Source organism: Theropithecus gelada, chromosome 2 (genome assembly GCF_003255815.1).
Source record: "Theropithecus gelada isolate Dixy chromosome 2, Tgel_1.0, whole genome shotgun sequence".
In the NCBI taxonomy this organism is placed as follows: domain Eukaryota; kingdom Metazoa; phylum Chordata; class Mammalia; order Primates; family Cercopithecidae; genus Theropithecus; species Theropithecus gelada.
This window is the reverse complement of record NC_037669.1, coordinates 172,938,068-172,951,986: the sequence shown is the minus strand read 5'-3', so window position 1 is coordinate 172,951,986 and position 13,919 is coordinate 172,938,068.

Here is a 13,919-nt window from a genome sequence, read left to right as displayed (position 1 = left end):
GAGCAATCCAGCTGGTGGCTGGGTGTCTGAGGGCCCTCAGAAATGACTCCTGTGCCAATAGAATCTTACACCTATCTTAAACTCACAGCAAGATTACTTTTTGTTATATACGTGATCTTGAACCAGCAAATATAGCTTTCCTGATGAGTACAATAACTTCGCTTCTTCATACTGTTATTTCCTGTTCCCTGCAGACCCAGTGATCTCCTTCAGCCTCTTCCTGAGTGTCCTGATGAGTAAATTAAAGAGTAAATTGAGTGGTTGCCTTATTTGATTTCCTCAGGAATTAGTGCAATGACAGATAGGTTATCTAAATGTGCAAAGAGCTTTAAAAAAAAAAAAGACAGAGCGAGAGAGAGATTTGTTTTTCCAAGGACTCTGTTTTCTGGATCACTCTTTATGATATCATTGACCACAGTTCTGACTACAGCTCAGAAAGTGAAAGTAATGAATTATTGCCCTAGCTGAAATGTTTCTGAAATGAAATCACCTGGGACAAGCCACAAACGCCCTTCACTCTAATGTCAATTATGGATTTGTCTCAGATCAAATTAAAGCAGTAACTATTTTTGTTCTCCTCCTAGGTAAAAAGCTATTCATATATTTTCTCCTTTGTTTTTCTCTCTGGCAATGGCTTTTGCCTTTTCCTTATTCCCAGTGTCATGCCCTCTATAGCTGTCAAGTAACATTTCAGTTCAGTTTGTAGTACAGCTTTCCCTCAATATCTGTGGGGGACTGGGTCAAGACCCCCATAAAGATACCCAAATATGCAGTTGTTCATGGTTCCTTTTATAAAATGGTGTAGTATTTGCATATAACCTATGCACCTTTTCACATATACTTCAAATCATCTCTAGGTTATTTATAATACCTAATATAATATAAATGATACATAAATAGTGGCAATATGTATTTTTACTTGTATTATTGTTAGAGTTGCATTATTATTGTAATTGTTATTTATTTATATTTTAATATCTCTAATCTGTGGTTGGTTGAATCCAAGAATGCAAAACCTGTGGATAAGAAGGGCCAGCTGTAAATGTAATGTAATGTTGTTTAGTACATTATCAATCAATATCATTTTGAGTAAATACTAACAATTAAAAATATAAGGAAAGGTTTGGTAGGAAAAAATAAATTGAAGAAATATGATGACAAATCAATGGGAAGAAAAGCAAAGTCTTGGGCACTTATAAATCCTTCTGTAATCTCTACTCCTTCCTTTAAAAAAAATCTGTGTTTCTTTTTGCAAATATATTTTAATTAACATTCATCATCAAAGAATCTATAAGTCACTGAAGGATGAGGACTAAACAATAATGAGAAGTAAACCTGACTTTCAACCCCAAATCATATTTTTACTAGTTCTTTAAAGACAAAAGTTATGAGACTTCCAGTGGACACTGAGGCTCACTTCACTTGACTATGATGGACCCAACTGCTAGGGAGCCATGACTAGTTCTTGGCCCTCCTATTTCAGAAGAGGAAGTAAAGCCAAAAACTAAACAAGTAATTTTTAAGTGGTGGACTGCACTAAGTTTTCGAAGGATACCTAAAATAAAAACCCAGAATCTTTTTAAACAGTGATTAGATCCCTTTTCTACTCAAAACTTGGACTAATTTCTGTTCCACATTACTATGGAAACTGTTCCTTTTTAAATGGTTTGAAAACTCCATTAAAATAAGACCTTCTTCATAAACATTCAATGTTATTCAAAATTTAAACTCACTGGAAGCATGTTACTATGGGCTAAATAGCCACAGGTTCAAAATTTACAGAAAATAATGCTAATGAAACTAGTATATATCAGTACCTATGGGATGTGGCTGCATATGTATTCAGAGAAAAATTCATAGCCTTAAATATGTATATTAATTAATAAAAATAAAATTAATTAACATCCAGGTAAAACAATTATAGAAAACAAGCAGATAAAACTATGGCAGAAGAATCAATTTAACAATGTTAAAAAACAAAAAATAATGAATTAGAAAAAACTAGACAAAATATATGAGCTGATATCAAATAGAGATAATCAAAGAGTTGATAATTAGAAAACAAAATACACCAACATATGGCTATCAAGCCATAAAGAAAGGTACAAATATAAATATTAAAAATGAAAGAATGGAAAAACAATTGCAGATAAAAGAAAAAAATTTAAATGTAAGGGATAGGTTTATTCAACTCTACATACATACATTAATTTGAAAGTCTGTGAAAATGTAAATTGACCCCAGATGATATAGTAACAAAAAAACAGTAAAATACAAAAAGAATTTTTTGTGAAATAGAAAAAAACTGTATTTAAATTTGGATTTCACTTGAAAATCATCTAGGGTTTCTAAAAAGAGTGATGCCCGATTGCAGACTAAATCAGGATTACTGCATCTACCTTTGATGAAGGAGCATGTAGAAACGATGATCTCATCAAGAATTAGAACTCAGGCTACAATTCAAAGTACATCTTTGTAAAGCAACTGTAGAGCTTCAAAGGCATTTAGGCCTTGGAAAACCAAAATACCAGAAAGAAAGAAGCCCTAAGAGGTGAGCTGATGCTATGTATATTGCTGTTCTCTTTGGATCACCTGCTGACTCATGGAACAGGAATGGAAAGCCTGGGGATACAAGCAAATGAATACTCAAAAGAGGCAGAAAAATCAGCAAGGCTTTGCCAATCTCTCAGGAATTGGGAGAAAAAAATAGAATTCAGGACTGACAAAGGTAGTCAGGAATGGAGGAGCCAAGATCCCAGAGAAAGATAATGCAGAATAGTGACACTTTTTGGTTTCCCCCAAAAACATTTACTGAATTATCAAGCCATTCAATCAGGGAGGTTAAAATTCCATGCACAAAGCCTAAGAAATGCACAGAGATGTTTCTGGCAGTTTCATGGTGCTAATGAGCTAAAAATTGAAATTCCAGACTTAGTTCCCAAGTAGCATTGTCCCTAGGCTCTCAGTTGAAAACCCTGGGGAGATATATTCTAAAAATAAAAGGACATCAGAAATAGACTAAGCCTTACAAAAACCTAGGCTGAGCCAGCTCTGTCCTTGATTGGATTAAGTTGATCTGCCTCAATATCATCCAGAGCATCCACAATTTTTTATACACAAAGTACCGAGTTAAATAAATAAGGCATATCATGAAATAAGACCCAGAGAAAAAAAATAAACAATCGACTATAACCACAGGTTACCTAGTTATAAGTAATTAGGTACATACTTGGAAATAACTGTGATTAATACATTCCGGAGTTCTTTATGAGCTAAATGAAATTTTATTTTTTTAATTGGTAGGACGTAGTGGCTCATGCCTGTAATCCTAGCACTTTGGGAGGTGGAGGCAGGTGGATCACTTGAGGTTGGGAGTTCGAGACCAGCCTGGACAACATGGTGAAACACCGTCTCTACTAAAAATACAAAAAATTAGCCAGGTGTGGTGTAGTCCCAGCTACTCAGGAGGCTGAGGCAGGAGAATCGCTTGAACCCAGGAGATGGAGGTTGCAGTGAGCCAAGATGGTGCCACTGCAATCTAGCCTGGGTGACAGAGGGAGACTCTGTCTCAAAAAACAAACAAAAAAAACATTAAGTGATGAGCCAGTATTGTGCCACTGCACTCTGGTCTAGGTCACAGAGCAAGACCCTGTCTCAAAGAAAACAAAACCAGAAAAAACCTAAATAAGCCTAGAAATTAAAAATACAACAACAAAAACAGAAAATGCAGTAGATTTTTTACAACAGGCTTGACACAGCAGAAGAAACAATTCATTCATTGAAATACAAATCAGTAGAACATTCAGACTATCATACAGGTGCCAGGGTATGTGTCCCAGGAAAACAAACAAAGTGCATTTGGAACAATCCCTATTATTAAAGTCACTATTAAGTTCTCAGTAGTCTTCTATTCTTCAAAATCCATCTGCTTTCAGCAGGGCTAATCAAGGACTTTAAATGAGGATGTGATAGAGAGTATGACTTTTTATCTTCCAAATCTTTATTAATTGCATTGATTTTTATGACTCTCCCATAGATGCAGTATCACTTTGTGGTATAATTTTTATGGGGAAGGAACACTCCAGGGAGTTCCATTTGATCCTTTGTACTATAAAAACCTTTTCTTGCTAAGTCAAAAAGCCATTATGGGGATCCTGCCAAGTATGCATTCAGAAATTTGGAAAATATCTAATATTGGATAATGGCCCTGCTAAGTCCACCATGAGATAGACTTGGAACAAAACTCCATTTATCAACTGATCCTCATGAGCCTCCCAATGATCAGTGGACCTCAGAAGCATTGGGAATCTCAAAGAATTCTCATTCATTCCAAATGAATGCTGAAGTCAGAAAAAATGGTGGTGACCAGAGACTGAGTAGTAGAGAGATTCAGGAGATGTTGGTCAAAAGACACAAAATTTCACTTACACAGGAGGAACAATTGAGGAGGAATCAAAAGAGATCTATTGTATATCATGTGACTACAGTCAACAACAATATATTGGGTATTTGAAAATTACCAAAAGAGTGGATTTAAAGTGTTCTTGCTACAACCTCATCTCTACAAAAATACAAAATTAGCCGGGTGTGGTGGCGGGCGCCTGTAATCTCAGCTACTCAGGAGGCTGAGGCAAGACAATCGCTTGAACCCGGGAGGCAGAAGTTGCAGTGAGCTGAGATTGAGCCATTGTACTCCAGCCTGGGCAACAAAGAGTGAGGCTCTGGCTCAAAAAAAAAAAAAAAAAGTAAAAAGTATATGAGGTAATTCATATGTTAAATAGCTTGATTGAGCCACTACATAATGTATATAAATACCAAAACATCATGTTTACACTACAAATATGTATCATTTTTGCTTGTTATTCAAAAATAATCAAAAATTTTAAGCATTTTTAGAAATAAAATTAATGTATAGTATTGCACACAAAGTCTAAATATGTCCCTTGCCTGAAGGCACAGTCACATTAGTAAAGGATCTCAGGTGTCCTTGCAGATGACTGAAAAGTTGTATTACCAAGTTCAGATGTTATAACACAGTTCTTCAAAGGGACCCAACTGTTATTTTATTAAGCAGCTCTGAGGATGGTAATGCGAGTCATTCTTTTTCAGATGTGTTTTTCCAGTTATTCAGACCAAGAAAGATTTTAATGGACTGACCTTCTATTTTGGTCTTAGGAATTCCATGATCTATAACTTACTTTCAAAATTCTCTGAGGGCCAATTCACTCTGATTTTTAGCGTAGCTTTGCTACTGTGATGAGACCATTCCTTTCTAGGCATTTTGTAGACGATTTGTCTCTATCACCAGCCCCAGAATTCTATGAGCTCTAAAGAAATGAGGAAACCTGTTTCAATAGTGGTATCTCTCACTATTATAACCATCAACTAAACTTGGCAGGCAAAAGCCCGATGTTTTTCTCATTTAGGGGCTGCATCAATCGGATCCAGAACTTCCTTCAGCCCCTTGGGGAGAATTGGAAGGTGGCCAAGTTGAAAGCCACCGTCGTTGCTATGACATTAATCATGGTGAGGGATGAGATGACTTTAAAGAAGCTGGGGGTGACTATGTCACAGACTTAGGAGTCAGCAGAAGCCAAAGGCTGATCTGGTCACTAACTGGGAGTTACCAATTTCCTTCACCAATCTGAGAAAGACAAATCCTAAGTTCCAGCTGCCAGCTTCAGTAGGGAATGGCTGTAGGACGAACAGTAATCAGCTAATAACAGAGACATCGCCTTTGAGAACCATGAAGCCCTAGGAAAACACATTTGAGGATCTCCACTATTCTCTTCACAGGGTTACGTAAGCTTCATTTCCCTCAATGCACTAGGTTCCCATGTCATTTTAGAAAGAAGACAGGGCAGATCCTGTGTCCTTCCAGCCCCATCGGGCCATTCCTGGTGAGTCCACCTGACCATCATGCCTCTCTCCTCTGTCCTGCCCTATGGCTGACACCAGCCCTCCAGCTTTGGCTCAGTGGACTGGCTCTCTCAGGCAGCTGCTCAGGGCCGATCCATACCTCCAGGCCTGCTAAAGTCTCTCATGGAGCGTCCATGGCACAGGCCAGGCATCCAGCATAAGGGACCTTCCTCACACCGTCAGCATCAAGGAGGTTAAGTTCTCATATATTTCTGTGCTCAACCCGGTGACTGGGTTGAGCAAGGAGCCAAACCCCTGGTGGGCCCTGCGCATCTGCACAGCCTTCTTCACAGGACAGGTCCACACCTCGGAGGGCATCTTCCAGCACCACCAGTACCTGGGCCACCTGAAGTGGAAGAAGCTGGCCAAGAAGATACAACTCTCAGAGATGCAGATAAAAACCTGGTTTCAGCTGGGCGTAGTGGCTCACGCCTGTAATCCCAGGGCTTTGGGAGTCCCAGGGCTTTGGGAGACCCAGGCGGGTGGATCACCTGAGGTCAGGAGTTTCAGACCAGCCTAACCAACATGGTGAAACCCAGTCTCTACTAAAAACTACAAAACTTAGCCGGGCGTGGTGGCACATGCTTGTAATTCCATCTACTCAGGAGTCTCAGGCAGGAGAATCACTTGAACCCAGAAGGTAGAGGTTGCATTGAGCCGAGGTCGAGCCACTGCACTCCAGCCTGGGCAACAGAGCAAGACTCCATCTCAAAACAAAAATAAAAACAAAACCTGGTTTCAGAATCACCAAATGAAACACAAATGACAAGCGCAGGACTCCGAGTTGTACACGCCTTCTGGGGCCTCTCCATGTGCCTCATGTTTTCCACTGGCAATCTTCTGTCCTGGCCAATGGCCTGCAGCTGCTCTAGTCCACCCTTCCTGAGCCCCAGGCTCTAATGATGCCCCCTTGGCTCCTTCTGGGGTCTCTGTCAAGTGGAACAAGACGCCTTGGCTTCTGCATGGGCTTTGTGCCGCAGCCAGCCTCTGACCTACCACCTCCTGGACCCTGGAAGCCGCGTGCACATGCTGGGATGAGCCTTGTCCATGGGTTCCTGGGGCCCATGTGCTCCACCAGGGACCGAGGATACCTTTCCAAGAAGTGCGTCCGACTCCATGCCTTCCCACACCCGCCTTATGTGCTGATAGCACTGGTGCCTATCCGGAGGACTCTGTTCCTGTTCACATCGGGGCGGCCACAGCCGGTGACTGGCGTGGTGCCTTCTACCAATCCATGGTGGTACCTCTAACCTTGACCCATCCGACGATTCTGGAGAATTTATAATTGAAGAAGCTTTAAAGGCACCCCCTTCACATAAAATCATCAAAAGGTCTGTTAAGGGTCAGTGAACAGAGTCAAAAGCCGGAAGTGAGACTGTTATGTGTACGGCTTTCAGCATATGATAAAAGAATAATTTATTGAGGAAAAGGTGTTGGAACAACTGGCTTTCCAATTGGAAAAAATAAAAGTTATAAGCTTTGTATGTAAAAAAGAAAACCATGAAAGGATTTGACGGCAATGAAGGAGTTGTGTTTGTAACTTTCTGGTTTGAATCCCTGTTAATAAGGACCCCAAAGCTGAAAAGAGGAGGAAACAAAGACAATCATTTCACCCACTGAAAAATTAGAAGACAGTGGTGAAGGGGCCTGGCCGTGAGTGCCAGGGCATGCATGAGTCAGAGTTGTACTCAATAGCTTCTCAGGGTTGCTCTTCCCTGGTGAGGGAAAGTGAGGGCAGCCAGGGTCTGAGACTGTACCTGGTCTGACCCAGAAGAGCCTGTCCTATGCACCCCCTGAGCCCTTCCAACATGTGCTCACCTGCAAGATGTGCTCCCTGTCTCCCTCCTTGTAGCAGCCTCCAACACACACACACACACACACACACACACACAAATGAGCAAAGAACAGCAGGCTTTCTGAAGAAAGTCTGGAAATATCAGGAATGGGAAGTGTGAAAGGCCCTCCCTGTGGGAAGGGCCAGGGTTGCAGGACCTGGCTGTTGGGGGGTAATGGGGGATAGCCTTCACTCAATGATGGAGATGTTCTTGGTCAAGATTCCATTTGTCCACATCGTACTGAGAGTGTCCTCACCCAGGAGCATGGTTTGTGAATGCCCAAGAAGCGGACAATGAGGGCTGCCCAGTAACAACGGGAACAGATGGGATTCAGCCTGTAGGACTGCTGAAGTGACCTGCAGAAACTGACCCAGGCATCCCAACAAGAATACAAATGCCCTTTCAAAAATGTTTCTGTGGCAATACATAAGGCACTGACAAGAATACATAAGGCAAGCTGACATTGCCAGAGTTCCAGTGTCTCATTGTTTATTTCTGTATTATTGGAAGTGTTTACAATGAGCATATGTTTTTATAATAAAATCTCAGATAAGAATAAAAGATAAAAAAAAGAAAGAAGACAGGATAGAGAAATCTGGAAATTACGAATGTCATTGAAAAGAACTATTCAAGAGTGTAATTGAATTGTTTGCAACTCAATAGATAAATGCTTGAGGGGATGGATACCCCATTCTTCATGATGTGCTTATAACACATGGCATGCTTGTATTAAAACCGCTCATGTACCCCATAAACACATATACACCAACCTATTATGTACCCACAAAAATTAAAATTTTTTTAAAAAAAATAATAATGCTAAGAATGTCAGTCCCCAAATGTCACATAGTATATGGTTCCGTTTATATGACATTCTTGACATGACAAAACTATACAAATGGAGAACAGATCTTTTGTTGCCGATGGCTAAAGAGGGGGTGGAGCTGGGAGAGGAGTGGATTTGGCTATAGAAGAGCAACATGAGTGATACTTTCAGTGATAGTCCTATTCTGTATCTTACTGTATCAATGAAAGCATCTTAGTTGGGATATTGTACCACAGCTTTATAAGATGTTACCATTGTGGAAAATGGGAAAGAGTATACAGAGTTCTTGTTATTATTTCTTGCATATGAAATATATGTGAATTGATGATTATCTCAAAATATTTTTTGTTTAAAAAAGATATAAAATAAAAACTAAAAGTACTATTTAATTAACAGAATAGATGAATTTTTAAATTGTAAATAATTAGAAGTTTTATTTTCACATAAGTCTGGGCTATTAAGGAAGATCAAATTAATTATAATATTTTTCAATCTATATTATGTACATGTGAATACACTGTGAATAAAACTGTGAATATACTACACCTTTACAAGCAATTTGAAAATAGAAAAGATCCCATTTACAACAGCATCAGAGATCTAAAATCCATCTCTGTTTCCATTCATCCAACCAACCATCTAATCATTCTAGGAATCAACATTACAAGATATCAGCAGGAATTACATAAAAATGCACTTTACTGATACTATGAGAGATTAAAAGGAGACATCCAAAGTTCCTGGATGTAAACTATATATGCCCTGAACATTTAAAAGTCCATTAAAAATTTTTAAAAGCAATACCATGGAAATGTCCTAATCTAGCACGCTAGTATTTTATTTGTATTACTCCAGATCTAGCAAATGTGCCCTATTTCTCTTTGGTCTTTTTCATATGCCTTTAACCATGTCAGAAATTTCCTGTAGTAAATCTAATTAGCTCATTTGTGATGAGTGTTTAAAAAGGAAGTATTTGCTGCCAAACATTTGCAGTTCCTAATTTTGCCCTGCTACTTAAAAACCTAGTAGTAACACTTTCAGGCATCATATTTAGAACAACTTGAGATGTGGGGGTCTCTAGATTCCTTTTAGGAAAATGAACTCTGATATTTTACATATTTTAATATCCCTCACTAATTCTAATTCTATTCTAACTTACTTCAAGATCATAGTCTGACTTTTCCAGGCATGCCAAATATAATTTTCCTAGCCATGTGAGTCATGCATACTGAACACTCAATAATTCATGCTAGTGGGAAAGGTACAGCAACTTGTGTTAATAAAACGTGAAATTCCTGACCAATTATGGAACATAGCTAATAATAGAGCAATGGTATCAGCTCACTTTCATCGGCTTGATGATAATAGGAAGCTGAGAATGAAAAAACATGGATGCCATTTACTCTTAATTATAACATACGATTCAAAAGAGAATCAAGTCCCCTATAAGATAGGAACAAGCACTGAGAGAAAGCATTTTCTTTTACTATTCAAAAGTACTGAAAAATGATAAATCCACTCCTAAGATGTTTACTAAAAATCTACCATGTACAAGTTTCTGTGCTAGTGTGCTGAAGATACTGAGCTGAATAAAGGTCTAAGTCTAGGGGGAAAATGCATAAATAGAGGGTAAAAGGTAGGATATGTTATAATATGTAATAGAAAATAGGTAGATAAACACTTTGAAGGCAAGGAACTCAGAACAACTAATTTTCCCTGGAGGGTTTCAGTAAACCTATACAAATAAATATACACTTGAGCAGGATCAAATTTAAGCAAAGGAAAAGAATAATAGGAGTGTATAAAGTACAAAACAGATGCATGGACAGGCAGACAGAACAGCAAGTACAAAGTCAGGAAGGAGCATATAAAAGTACAGGGTGTAGGGCATTCATGTGAAAAAATGGCAGAGGACAGTCAGAGATGCAGGCAGGGTGCAATGTGGTGAAAAGTTTTCAGCTCATACTAAGAGATTTGGGCCTTTTCTTGTAGGCAATAAGGAGCCCTGGAAGTTTTCAAGTGAGAAAGTAAAAGTAATTAGATTTGAATCTAGAGAAAATAATGTTAACGATAAAATGATACAGATAGATATATCTAATGAAATGGAGTGAAGAGAGAAAAAAGCCTGAAGAGGAGTTAAGGTTAGAATCACAGACAAGGCTAGAGAAGATAAAGTATTGGAGAAAGACTCCGGGGGATCAGTTCAGAAGCTGTCCAGGTGGCATACTTATAATATTAGGTAGTAGCAGTAGGTGACTGATATATGGGTTGTAGAGGTGAGTTTGGGAAAACTGCCAGGTTCCTAGCTTGGGCAGTGAAGAACAGACATAGAGAGATATAATGACTTTGGTTTCACATATTTTAGAGAAAAAAAGAAGCGGTTTTTTTCCCTAAAGTTGATACAGATAGACATATATATTTTGATGTAAATTGGTCAGAAAATTCAGGACATACCCAAGTGTCATTCAACAGATGTGATTTCTAGTTCTACCATCATGGTTGGTGTTCTGTGATTTTAATGAAATTGTTTAAACAATTTGGTCAATAGTTTCTATCAACCAAATAAGTATGATGCTACCTAACAGCACATTCATAGAAAGTTTGCAAAGTGCATAATGTGACTTAACAGAATTGTAACTTTTTAAAGCTGCTTAAAAGTAACTGCTATGTTGCAATAGAGTTTTATCAGACTAAAGCTCTTAGTGAATATGTAATGGTTGAATTTATTATCCCCTTTAAACAATAATTTAAAATATATCATGACAATTTTGGGTGAAATTTTTCTTAAAATACTTCTCTGCTTTATTTAGTCATGTGTTTTGAATATAATTTAACCTGGTGATCAATAAAAGTGATTTTGGTGGAACATCTGTGTTATGATGATTCAGTCTACTGACAGTTTGCCCCAATGCTACATGATCCAACTTGAAACTTATTTTCATTTAATCTGCCCAATTTTTCCAAAAGCATATCATGATTTTTTCAAACATATAGGCATTTGCCAATTTGCCATTTTATATGTATTTTTCACTCATTCTTTATTATCAGGCTATCAGTATTTACATTTGCATTTTGGATGTGCTTAAGTCTAACAATACACTTTTTATTTTCTCCTCTAATGTACTGCAACAAAATTTTACAACAAGTCAACTATATGTAATACTACAAGTGTCAAGGAAAACACTTTTAGGTGCCCCTGCCCCCTCTAAATAAATGCTCATGTTGGTGAACCGTTGATTTGGGTGATCATGGTATGCCCCAAGTTTATTAAAGAATCTAGGCCTTAAATAGGAAACATTGGCTGATTCAACTTAACATAATGGTACAATTTTAATTCATGAACAAGTATGTAGTTGAAATATAAGGATATTATAGCTTTTTCGAAGCAGTTTATAAGAAATTTGGGAGGGGAGCATGATGTTAAAAAGATGGGCCATTAGAAGCCTGTAGCACTCATCCCCTTCACAATAACAGACAGAATAAAGAATAAACAACTACATTTTAATGAACATAACTGAAGCAGAGCACCACAGTGCATCAAAGGAATAACAGAAACTCTAGTGAGCCCAGAAGCTCGGAATAGCCACATCGAGAATGAAAGGAAACACTGGGTCTCTACCACTCTATGCCCCAACTGGTATCAACTAAGAACCACGGATAACCTTTCCCTATGGCGAGGAGGTAAGGAAGAAGTTCCCAACAACCCCCGTCAGTATCTTGAACACCTACAGACCTTACCACTGGGGTCCCCTATAATCTTCACAGGCAGTAACCTCAACTGAGAGAGCGGCCTAAAGTCCTCATAACTGTGCTCCCCCAGAGAAGCCAACACTGTACTCTGCCTTCTTTGGCCCAAGCAGCTACTACACTATGTCATCTTGGATACAGAACTATGGCTGGATTGAGACTTGCTTCAGGGGTGAGTAGCCATGGAACCTCTTCAATCCTGAAGTTAAGCCATTACCAAAGCACCCCTACCTGGTGGCCCAACCTCTGTAAGCCAAGCTTTGAACACTTGTTACATCCTTTTTTATGGGACAAAGTGGAAGTGGAGCCACTCAATCTACCCTTTCTTCTCTCTCCTCAGGCCAAAGCTAAAGCAATACCCTGTCTCCTGGGAACACAGTACTTTGGCCACTCAGAACAGTCACACTTTCCCTGTGTCCAAGTTGAAGCAGTGCCCTGCATCCCAAGAAATGGTTCCTTGACTACCAGCGTGGTCATGCACCACAGTACCTAAACTGAAGTGGTGTCCTGTATTCGGGGAAATGGGGCTTGGGCCACACAGGATAGTCACAATCTCCAGGTCTGAAGTGAAGTGGCATATCATCCCCTGAGGAATTGGTGCCCTGGCTGAGCTGAGCAGCTACGCATCTCAGGGCTGACCTGAAATAATACCCCACATGCTATATAAACAGAGCAGAGGCTGAGCTGAGACACAAGCCAAACTACTGTATTACACTGCTTCCTTGGAGTTGGACTACTCCCGTAGAATCTGAGATGCTGAGACTCCCCTCTCCCTAAGGAGTGAAGTCATTGCTGTGCTGTTCCCTGTCCCTTAGGGCTTAAATAACACCTGTGCTTTACCATTCTGGAGTACTTGCTGCCACTGCACTTGGCCTCACAGAGTCTGGGATACTACCGAGCCTCACAATCCTGGGGTCTAGAGTCACCTCATCACTTGGCACCTCATCTCTTGAAACCCAAGTTGCCACTGAGTGCTATTTGTGCAGGTTCCAAAATGGTAGCTGTACCCCACTCCCCAGCCCAATCCTCCAGAACACCTCTTCTTCTGCAGAGTCAGGCGAGTACTGTGCCCTTCTCCCAAACTAGAATCACAGCTACAACCTGGCTCCTTGGACTCAAGCTGCTAGGGGTGCCTCAGAGACACAGACCGTGGCTCTGTGGGCAACCTACATCTAACCCTGCCACAGAGAGTGAACCTTACACAAGACCCAGGTGCCACACTAGGTTCACGAAACCCAGAGCCTAGGACCCCAGCCCATGGGCCCTCCAAGTGCTAGCACCAGGAACCCAGGGCTACTAAAGCTGTGTGTATGCTTTGTCAGACCTGACACCAAAAGAGATCACTTGAGCTATGTCTCTCAATTGTGGAAAAAATGATGATAAAATTCCAAAAGCCTTTGACATCAAAGATATGACCAACCTTTGCTGTTGATATAGTTTAGTTCTGTGTCCCTACCCAAATCTCATGTCAAATTATAATCCCCAATGTTGGAAGAGGATCCTGGTGAGAGGTTATTGGATCATGGGGCAGATTTCTCCCTTGCTGTTCTCATAATACTGAGTGAGTTCTCATGAGATCTCATTTATAAAAG